This window comes from Globicephala melas, chromosome 16, assembly GCF_963455315.2.
Source record: "Globicephala melas chromosome 16, mGloMel1.2, whole genome shotgun sequence".
In the NCBI taxonomy this organism is placed as follows: Eukaryota; Metazoa; Chordata; class Mammalia; order Artiodactyla; family Delphinidae; genus Globicephala; species Globicephala melas.
Window position 1 is genome coordinate 61,325,513 of NC_083329.1, and position 10,922 is coordinate 61,336,434.

Sequence of the window (10,922 nt, forward strand, 5' to 3'; positions counted from 1 at the left end):
CAAAGACTGTCACTTACTGGATAACTGAGGCTGTCCTGCATACAGAATTACAGGTGTGTGTTTTGTCAATTGCACTATCTCCCCTCAACTGCCTATATAGAGATTGTCTGTACCCTTTGCTAGCTGTGTGACTTTAGGCAAGTGACTCAACCTCTATGAGTCTCAGTTTCTTCATCTGTGAAATGGGAATGATAATAGCACCAACTTCATAGCGTTGCTGTAAAGATTTAGTGAGATATTAGCTGGCATGTCACAGTGCCTGGTATATAGTATGTGTTCAATAAATGTTAGCAATGTATTTCCCTACACTCAAGCACTCATTTCCAGAAATTAATCTCGAATGAAAGCCACATTACTAATACCACACCTACTTCCTTGATAACACTTTATACAAGGGACAGGCTAACACAAAGGGATCTCATGGCCACTGTCCCAATCTTCATGACTGCCCTGCGGAAGGCTCAGTCCAGAGATGGCTTTTCCTGTCTTCTACATGATGGGTAAAGTGATACACTAATGGTCAGACACGAAGACGGCTGAACTAGAATCTGGGTCTCCTACCCCCCAGACCAGTATTCTGCCTCCTACGTCTTGCTGACCACTTGGCAAGAGGATCAGCTGAGATGGTGATTTTTTTTTTAGAAGTATTTTATTATTATTATTAATTTTTGGAAGGGGGGGCTACGTTGTTTTGTCGCTGCGCGCAGGCATTCTCTAGTTGCGGCGAACGGGGGCTACTCTTCGTTGTGGTGCACAGGCTTCTCACTGCAGTGGCTTCTCATGTTGAGGAGCACAGGCTCTGGGCGCACGGGCTTCAGTCGTTGTGGCACGCGGGCTCAGTAGTTGTGGCGCACGGGCTTAGTTGCTCTGCAGCATGTGGGATCTTCCCAGACCAGGGATCAAACCCGTGTCCCCTGAATTGGCAGGTGGATTCTTAACCACTGCGCCACCAGGGAAGTCCCTGAGACAGTGATTGAGAAGGCTCTTTGAATGTCCTACGCTCTTGGGGACAACATTATGAATGTCAATTCTCACCATGCAGACAGCAAATTCAAAAAGTTCTGATAATATCATCTGTTTGGATGCCCAAGACTTCTTCCGTAAGATTTTTGAGAGAAGATGATGAAAACCAAAATTTTTAATATTTGGGCTATGGTGCTTTTACGCCATTGGAGAGACTAAAATGTAAACGTCCTTTCTGGAAGGCACTGGGAAATACACATCAGGTGCCTTCAAGATGTGGCTTTGGTACACCTTTCACTCCAGTAAACTTCTGGAAAGTTAACTTCAGAAGTTAACTGGAAATGTCTTCTGAGAAAAATGAGGTAAACATGAAAAGATCAACCTTGTATCACTGTTTACAATAACAAAATTTAGAAACAACCTAAATTTATGGTACTAGGGGATTTGGTTAAATAAATGATCATTTGCCATACAATGGGGTACTACGTGTCATTAAAAGTAGATATGTAGCTTGACATATTTCAGGATGGAAAGCTGTCATTCTTATATTGTTGCAGGCGCAGTAGGGAGGGGAGAAGTTACTGATGGTACACAAAGTAACATCCTGTGTGTGTGTGTGTGTGTGTGTGTGTGTACAAACACCCTCCCTTACACATGCACTTCATAAATGCACATATCTGAATATGTCTGCTAAGTAGAAACACGAACTTTCTTTTCTCTCATCAGGTTTATAGATTTTTTTCAATAATGAGCCTATATGCCTTGTGCAATTTTTTCAAGGAGAAAAAGATCTGGGGTGCAGGCCTTGGGGATTTCTCCTCAGTGGAAGCTGGGTCCCTCCCCAGCCGTGATCCCACCCTTAAACCTCCACCTCCACCCATACCTCCCCCTTCCCCCAAGCCCTCAGGCACCTGAAGTGATGCAGGGAGCAGGTGTTCCTCGGAGTTCCAGGTCAACAGGCTCTGTGTCTTCCCCTCTTCCTCTGCCTGCTTGGTCATCTCAGGTGGACAGCCTGGAGGTCCACCAGGAGGTGGTTTCCAGCAAGAAAGGGACCAGAGGCCAGGCTGCCCCACGGAGGCTGGCTGTTTCCGGGAACGTGACAAGGCTCTGACTGCTCCCCTAGAAGACTGGGAAGCTGAGTTTCTTGCCCTCCTTGAGATCTAGCCTTCTCCCTCCCCCTCCCCCTCCCATCTCCCTCCTCGTCTCTGCAAGAGCCCCAGGGCCAACAGCTGAGTCCCAACAGAAGTCACAGGCTGGAGCCCCAGGGAGGCCATCTGGGCACAGAGGACAGTCATAGTGAGGGCCTCCCAGGCCACATGGGCAAGAGAGTGAGGGTAATCTATGCAGATGATGGAGTTTAAGAAACGCTGCCCCCACATATGGCACCTTGGCATGCTGAATAGTTTAATCTGAAGGTGTCTGAGGAAACAACGGAAGCAGGAAGGTCACTCTGCCCTTCCCCCGTCCTTCTCCTCTGAAGCAGGTCATAAACCCTCAAGGGAGAGGTGCCCTTATACGCAGAGGAAAGGAGCCTCCAGCTCTGAAGACAAAGGGTCAGCGAGAAGAATCCTAACACACAGGCCTCACTACGGTCCCCAGTTTCCTACCCTCACCTCACAGTCCTGAACCTGTCACCCTCGCACAACTACCCCCCATCATCACCCCCGGCACAGAAACACTAAGGCCTGTTTCTTCAGGTCTTCATGTTCTTATGAAGGTTCCCATGACACATAAAACTTCTATCAAGCAAATCTGCGTGCTCTTCTCCTATAAATCTGTCTTTATCGGTTTAATTTTCAGACCCAGACAGGGACCCTAAGAGTGTTGAGGAGAACGTTTCCCACCCCGACACAGACCTGTCCCTACCGCTCCAAGGGCAAGGGGACTCCGAGATCCAGGAGCCTTCCTAAGGTGACAGCTGTGGTGGCCCCTTGCAAGAAGGTGGCCATGGCCAGAGAAAGCTTGGCAGACCACGACAGGGCTCTGAGAGCGAGTGGGGGCTGACAGACCCGGAGCATCTGGTCACCCCATCAGGGCTCTGCTAAGCGTGGGGCAGGCGTGGACACAGCCGTGCAGTTGCATGGGCCCTGAGAACCGCCTCCGGGATAGAGACAGGCGGCCTGACACCTGGACCCTGCTCTCCATCATTCCTGTGCAACCTTTCCAAGCTAAAAGAAGTGAGGGATGTTTCCAACATTGCAATGGAAGGAGGCCTGGCCCTCGGTGCTAGTCCTAAGGCGGCTTGCTGTTGTTACTAATATTCACAATAATGACGATGAAGCTAGCACTCAGCAAGCACTTGCTGTGTATCAGGCATCGGGCAGGATCTCACTTAGTCCTCACCGACCTGTGATACGGGTACGGGTATCGTCTCTGGGAGGTTCGTCACCTAGCCACATGGTGCGTAAGGGGCACAGCCAAGACTCAGGTCCCAAGTCTGTCCTACTCCAGGTTCTTAATCACTAAGACCATCACAAACACTCATTCATTCATTCACTCAAAACACAGTGTTTTAGTTTCTCCCCTATACCAGGCATTTTCGTCTCAAGGGCTTCTCTGCCGCCTCCCCCTGGCCAGGTGGACACACTGTATGGAGACAAGGCTGGAGGCCCCCAGACCTTGGATCTGGTCCGTCTCCCTCAGGTGCAGCCCCAGTCTGAGACAGCACTGGGGCCAGGGTCAGGAGTGGCCGGCGACATCACGCGGCCCCCTGCCTGCCTGCTAGCCGGGAGATGCACTGCCACCCTTGGAAGAGATGGGAGCCACAGAAGAAGGTGACCTCACACAAGTTCCTGCCCTCTCGCTAGAGTCCTCAGATATAAACGAAGGGGCTGGACCAGGTGATTCTGAAGTCCTTCGAGAGCCCCTGGCCAAAAGTTCTAAGCTGCTTCACCTCTCTGGGCAGGTTGGTGTCTTTTTTCCTAAGATTCTGCAAGTGTAAGGTTTTTATATTTTAGCAACTGATTTTAAAATCTTATGTTTTAACACAACATTGTAAAACAACTATACTCCAATTAAAAAAAAAAAAAGACATACACACAAATCTTATTTTCCAATATTTTTGTATGTGAGGAAAAAAAAAGGACTGACCCAGCCAACAGGACATTATTAGCCTCCACTCAGTTATAAGAGCCTACCACCTCTGGTAATGAGAGGCACCGTGCTATCTTTAAATGTTATTATTTTTCATTATATATAAAAAAAAATCCATGCTCATTGCAAATGTTTGGAAAATAGAGAAAATTGGGAAAAGTAAAAAATAGAGTCAAGACCCCAAAGAAAACTACTAGTATTTTTTTAACATATTTTCTCATTCTCCAAGATACGATGGTAAATAAAAGAGCAAGGTGCATTAAAATGTGTTTTAAAATCTTATGCTTCAGTTATTCCTGGAATCCCAATATCAAGTATTTCTAGGATTCTATGATTCAAAAATTCTAAGATTTCCTTATTCTAAGACTCTCTGGATGCAGGAAGGGAGACCAAAGTCCTCTTTTCATGCCCTTGTGAGCTACCATTTGGGTAGAAGGGAGAGAGAATGGGTTATTCCATCCTCACAGCTCCCTAGGACTTGGACAGGCTGTGTAAGCGTCTCATCCACGCCCATGCCAGCCCTCCAAGGACGCCCCTGCCCATCCTCTGCACCCTTCCCCGCGACTCACTGAGGCTGGGCTCTGGTGTTTGCCTCTGAAGGTGTTTGGTGGGTGCTGGCAGCCCTGGAGCCTCAGCCGCCATGGCCTTGGTGGGGCCTGACCCATGAGGTGCGGGCCCAGGAGGAACACACTCTTTCCCTCTCCCTTTACGGTGGGGGCCAGAGACACCTCCAGGTGGGTGCTGCCCCACCAGAACCAAAGGTTCCAGGCCTAGAATAGGCTGGTGGGGCAGGGGCTCCCAGCACACGGTGAGGACTCACCCAGGAGCTCGGCATTTGGGCTTCCCCGACGTGGGGTCCGAGTGGTGGTGGTGGAGGGGACTCTGCCGGCTGCGACCCACCTCCCCACGGAATAACAACATCCTCTGCGGACAGGTGGGGTGGTAGAACCGGGGCTAGGGACTGTGGGTGTGCGATGGGTGCCTTCTCTCTGCCCTTCTCCCTCCAGGCAACAGCCAGTGCTGGTCTCTTCATTCCTGCCCAGCTCCCCCGGGCACCTCCGGGCAGAGCCTGCGGGGAACTCTGGCAGTGGCTGGCCAGCTCCCCCACTCCCGTCACCAGCCAGGCCCTGTCGCCTCCCTGCTCCCAGTGTGTCTCTCCTGCCCCTGCCACTCCAGCCTCTTCCTCACTCTGGGTTTGAGACCCACTTGAGAAAAGGAGCCACCTAGCGCTGCCATAGCCCACTGTGTGACCCTGAGAACGTACGTACTTCCTCCCTGGGCCCATCTCCCCATTCTGTAAAGTTGAGGGTCCAGAAGATTTTCAGGCTCCTTCCAAGTCCAGACAGGCTCTGACTCCACGGGAGAGAAGTGGGGTGCGCTTGCAGATGGGCACTACCCCAACTATCCCAACACAAATACGTGCCATGTCAACAAAGTCGCTAAAGCAGAGGCGATTTCTCTACTGAAACCCACACGTCAGCGTGGGGTTCCTGCCCCCTGAGGTCCTCAAGCGGCTAGAATCTCTGCCCAGAGTTTGGGGCCCTCCTCAGTATTTCTGTGACTTCCCGCAGTGAGTGTGTGCGTGGGAGGGACTGCCTGCTGAGCTCCGATTTCCAGGGCTGTGCTCACCCCTTTATCTTCACCCATGCATCAGTTCATTTCTCTCAATTTCCACCGAAATAAACAAAAATCCTGATTCATGCAAAGCCCTTAATTTGGACATTCCCAAAGGACTGAGGGGACAGCCACGCCAGAACAATTAAGTATTAGACGTATTAGGCAAATTGCATCCTAAAAAGCCCCCAGCCGCTCCCACCTGCCCCCGCTGCCATCTCTGTCTCTGTGGCTCCCCCCACCCCGTCTCCACAACCATTTTCTCTCCGCATTAAGGGTGCTCTCCGTGGTTACAAGGGGCCCCTTACGCAGCCTCACTTTCCTCAGCGCCCCCAGCAGCGCAGACCCACTCAATCGGCGATACAAATTCTGCCGCTCACTTAGAAGGCAAGAGTGGCTCCAGTCATTTGCTTTCAGTGACATTTTTTTGTCAGTGGGGATTGCTCTATCAAAGCCTCCTGAGATTTCTTTAGTGAGCTCCCCTAGTTACGTTTAGAACAGGATGAGACTTTCATACATTTGAATCCCAAAGATTTTTTTCTTTCCTACAGCACAACGCTGAGATAAAGTGCAGTCCTGCAATTCGGGCCTCAGGGAAGCGTGAGATTTATTACCCCGCAACCTGGTGGAAGCCTCAGTGCCAGCCTGGCAGTGCCCGGTGTGGGTGGGAAGGTCAAGGAGCCACAGGAGGAACACCCTTCCCCAGGACAGCGAGGTGGGACCCGCGCACCCTGGAGCCCCAGCCCTCCCGAACCGGGGTGCAAGGCTGCCCCCCAACATCCCTCTTCTCCCCCCCAGCCCCCCCCCCAGCAAAGGGTGCCCCGGGAACCTGGGGAGCTAGCTGGAGGGGCTGCAGGCGGGAGGCACCCCCTCTCCTCACCGCTTACCCAGCAAATGCCCCTCGCCTGTCTCAGCCTGGCGCGGGGACTTAGGGCTAAGTCCCTTCGCTCACCGGCCTCCTAGGGGCAGGGCCCAGACGCTCTGGGGCTGAACCCCCATTGGGGCTCACCTTCCAGCTCTGGATGCCTCCCTTGGACAGGTCCCTTTATTCTCAGTGCATCAGTGGCCACATCTGTAAGGTGGAATAATGAAACACAGAACGAGATTATTCAGTGAAAGCACCTTGCAAACTGGCCCAATGCCAGTGTCAGACCCAAGTACAGTATATATTAGCAAAAAATATCATCCCAGCCTCCTGGTTCAGGGCTCCTGCCCAGTATTTAGTCCCCTGTGGCTCTGTGACCCTCCATCCCCCTGCCCATGGCATTCCAGGTGAGAAATCCTTGAACCCTCCAGGTTCCCATAGACTGAAGATTTCTGGGGCTCCTGCAAACATAGAGACTTGGGGGCCCACTGCCTGTGGCCCCAGCTCTGCCCCTCATACCAACCCAGATGCAGAATTTGGTTCCTGCACAAACCGTCAGGAGGAATCCAGTCCTCATGAGCATCTGGGATTTCTGGAGATTTTGCAGGAGTTGTGTGGGTCCCAGGGAAGAGCTCCGCTGTTAGCCCCTGGCATTCAACCACCATTCCCCCCTTCCCCCATCTCTCTCCGCCCACTGCCACCTCCCACTCAGCTCTCACGGAGGCCCCTTGCTCACAAACTGTCGCCCCCAGGCTTCGGCAGTCTTTGTACTAGGGGACCCTTGCTTGAACCAGCATCCCCCCAAGGGGCGTCACCAAGGGCTCACCCAACTGCCCAGAGGTGGATGAACGCCTCCAGCTCCCTTTGCCTGGGATGGGTGCCTACCCAGCATCCCTGCGTGGCTGAAAGACTCTCTCAGCTGCGCCCTCCTCCTATCCTCTCAGCCTCCACAGTGTGGCCTGGCCTGCGCCCACCGCCAGCCCTCTCTGGGGGACGTGGCCACCTCCGCTCAGAGTCTCCCTGGCTGCACACGGACTTCCTGAACTTCAGTAGCCCGGAGCAGGACAGAATGCTGGAGATGTTCCTGTCCCCTCAGCCATCCCCAGACCCCCTGCATCGGCTGTATGGGACCCTTACCACCACTCTCCCCTCGATAGGCTGTAGGAATAGCTGGGGGAGGGAGGGTAGGATGGAAATGGCAGCTAACACGTACGTAGCACTTGGTATGTGCACACACTCTCCTAAGGGCTTTACACGTACCACGAACACGTATGCAACGCATGCAAAAATAAACCACTTAATCCTCACACTAATCCTGTGAAATATGTATTATTTCCATTTTATAGATGAAGAAACTGAGGCTCAGAGAGGTTAAGTAACTCGCCAAAGATCACACAACAGTGAGTGATGGAGTCAGAACTGGAAGCCAGGCAATCTGGTCTCTGCTCTTTTCCACAGGAGGCTTCTGAGCCCCCATCGTCTCCCTCACCAGGGCCTATGCTCCCCCCAACCCACATGGTAACACCTGGAGCTTAGATGGAACAGAGGGTGGAAAACCACTGGCCTAAGAGGAGATGTGAGATCTGTCAGGAACATATTGCATGAGCACAGGCAAATCTTAACTCCTGGCCTGGACGCTGCTACCACCGGTTTGGTTTGGGCAGAGTCATTTGGTCTCTCTGGGCCTTAGTTTCCCCATTTGCACAAGGGGGTCATTCTCCTGCTGCTAATCTTGTATGAACTGAAGGCCTAAGTGTCCTCTTACCGACCAGCCAGTGATAGGCTCCTCCTAGGAGACACGACCTCCAGCTGCAAGGCCCGGCGGGCTGCTCACCCCCTCTCCTGGCTTCCAGCTGCCGCTTGGTTTCCAGGGCGCGGCCCCCAGGAAGAATCTAGGGAGCCCTGTGGGACTTTGAAGGGAGGCAGGGAACCCACCACCTCTGTGCATCCCTGTTTATCCTGCAAATGCTGCAGTTATTAAGGGCAAGTCCCGCCGTCATGGGCTTACGGTCTAGGGGGCAGACAGGCCTTATTCAGTCACCGCGGAGATCAACTCACAAATGCACCAAATTCTCTGAAGCAGAGGTTGGAGAAACATCCTCTGAGGAAGACCGGCAGGGCCTCGGCAGCTGCGGGAAGGATTCTGGCCTTCTCCCTAAGGGCAATGGAAGCCACTGGATGGCTTTTGGCAGGGCCCCTGTGAGGCAGAACTGAACCACCCTCCCCCCCATCAGATCTCTTTAATGTTATTATTCATCATCAGATTTTCAGGAACAATAGTAATTCCTCACTTGCTAAGCACTTTCATAGACACTTTCTCCTTTGCTCTAAACCAACCTTGTGAATCGTTCCATATTCCCATTTTGCAAATAAGGGAGCTGAGGCTGGAAGGGAGGCGGTGGCCGGGCAGGCTGCACGTGGGTCCAAGAGCTGGTGTGGAGCCAGGCCCCCTGCCTCCCTGAGCTTGTCCCAGGGGGACTCTGATCTTGGCGGGCACCCAGCTGCCTCCACCTCTCCAGGAGCGATGAGGCACCGCCAGCCCTGGTGGCCACCCCCTCCCAGGGAGTCCTGGCAGCAGGAACAGGGCCTTCGCCCAGCAGCGGAGGATTTGCCGAGGCGCCTCTGGCTGTCCGTGCACGTTTCTTCCAGCAGCACGCAGCCAGGAGTCCCGGAGGCCTCTGCTGAGGCCTTTTGGGAGGCAGGGGGTGGAGAGAGAAAGATACAAATAAGAAAAGCATGCCTCTCCTCCAGCAGCCTACAGCCTAGGGAGGCAGAGACACTGCACTCAGCAGCTCAAGGAGTGATCAGCAATTCTGATAGGGAAAAAGTATGCCCATTTTACAGATGACAGTCTAAGGATCAGAGAGGTAAAATAACTTCCAATTCCACCCAGCTGGTAAATGGTGATGCTGGGAGTCAAAAGAATCCCTGTCCAACTGGGGGAGGGGAGCAGTTTTCCCCAGGAAAACAGTGCAGCGTTTTCACAGAGAGCTTGGGTGACAGAGGTCTCCCATTACCCTGGTTATGTGATTAAAAAAAATTTTTTTTTAACTGAGATATAATTTTCACACAGGAAAATGTGTGTGAAAATGTGTGTAACCACCACCAGAATCAAGGTACAGAGCATCTCCAGCTCTCCACAAAGTTCCCTCATGCCCACTCCAGTCTCCTTCCTACCCCCAGCCCTGGCAACTAGTCACCTGTTTTCTGTCCTCAGGGTTTTATCTTTTCCAAAATCTCCTGTGAAGGGACTCACCTGGTGTGTAGTCTCTTGGGGCCTGGCTCCTTCACTTCGCAGAACGCTGTGAGTATCTGTGCGTGTTGATGCATGCATGCACACGTGAGTGGCTCACGCCTTTTTATTGTTGAGTAGTATTCCGTCCGTTGTATGGATACGCCAGTTTATTCATCCATTCACTATTTGCTATACGTTTGGGTTGTTTCCAGTTGAAGGCTATTTTGAATAAAGTTGTTAATGGACATTCGCATACAGGTCGCTTTGTGGACAAAAGTTTTCATTTCCCTTGTGTGAGTACATAGGGCAGTCGTTGCTGAGTTGTAGGTAAGTGTATTGTTCAACTTTATAAGAAGCAGTCCACATGTTTTCCTAAGCGGCTCTACCACTTTGCATTCCCACCCAAATGTATGAGAGTTCCAGTTGCCCAGCATCCTCCCAATACTTGATGTGGTCAATCTTGTTACTTTTAGCTGTTCTAATGGGTAGGAAGTAGGATCTTTGTGGTTTTAATGGGCCTTTCCCTAATAACCAATGACGCTGAGCATCTTTTCCTGTATCTATTTGTCACTGTATATCTTTAGTAAAGTGTCCAAATCTTTTGTCCATTCTTTGGGGGGGTTAAGAACTCTTTATATATTCTGGATACAAGTCCAATATCAGATATACGATGTGAAAATATCTTCTCCCAGCTTGTGGGGTTTCGTTTTTTTCTGTTTTTTGCCTTCTCATTTTTTCACCACTGTCTTTTGAAGAGTAGGAGTTTTTAGTCTTGACAAAGTCCAATTTGTCAAGCTCTTCTTTTATGGTTTATACTTTTAGTGTCATCTTTGTCTAACCCAAGGTCACAAAGATTTTTTAAAATGTTTTTCCTCGGTAAGTGTTATGGTTTTAGTTCTTACCTTTAAGTCGATTATCCATTTTGACTGAGTCAATTTTCACACATGATATGAGGTGAAGGTTGAGATTTATTTTTTTCCACACGGAGCTTCCATTTTTCCAGCATCATTTATTGAGAAGACTACCCTGTCCTGATTGACCTACCTTGGCACTTTGTTGAGAACTAACCACGGTTGTGTGAGTCTATTTCTGGACTTTCTATTCTGTTCCATTGTTCTGTGAGTCTATTCTTACACCAAAGCCTTACTGTCT

At 51.1% G+C, this 10,922-nt stretch overlaps 1 long non-coding RNA gene across 1 annotated transcript; it reads right to left on the reverse strand.

Annotated features, from left to right (window-relative positions):
* Window positions 1-1,882: 1,882 nt before the first annotated feature.
* On the reverse strand, window positions 1,883-8,677 carry LOC132593603 (uncharacterized). Its single transcript, XR_009559262.1, has 3 exons — window positions 8,301-8,677; window positions 6,680-6,742; window positions 1,883-2,082 (listed from the first exon to the last, which is right to left on the reverse strand). It is a non-coding gene; the product is annotated as an uncharacterized lncRNA (long non-coding RNA).
* Window positions 8,678-10,922: the final 2,245 nt, after the last annotated feature.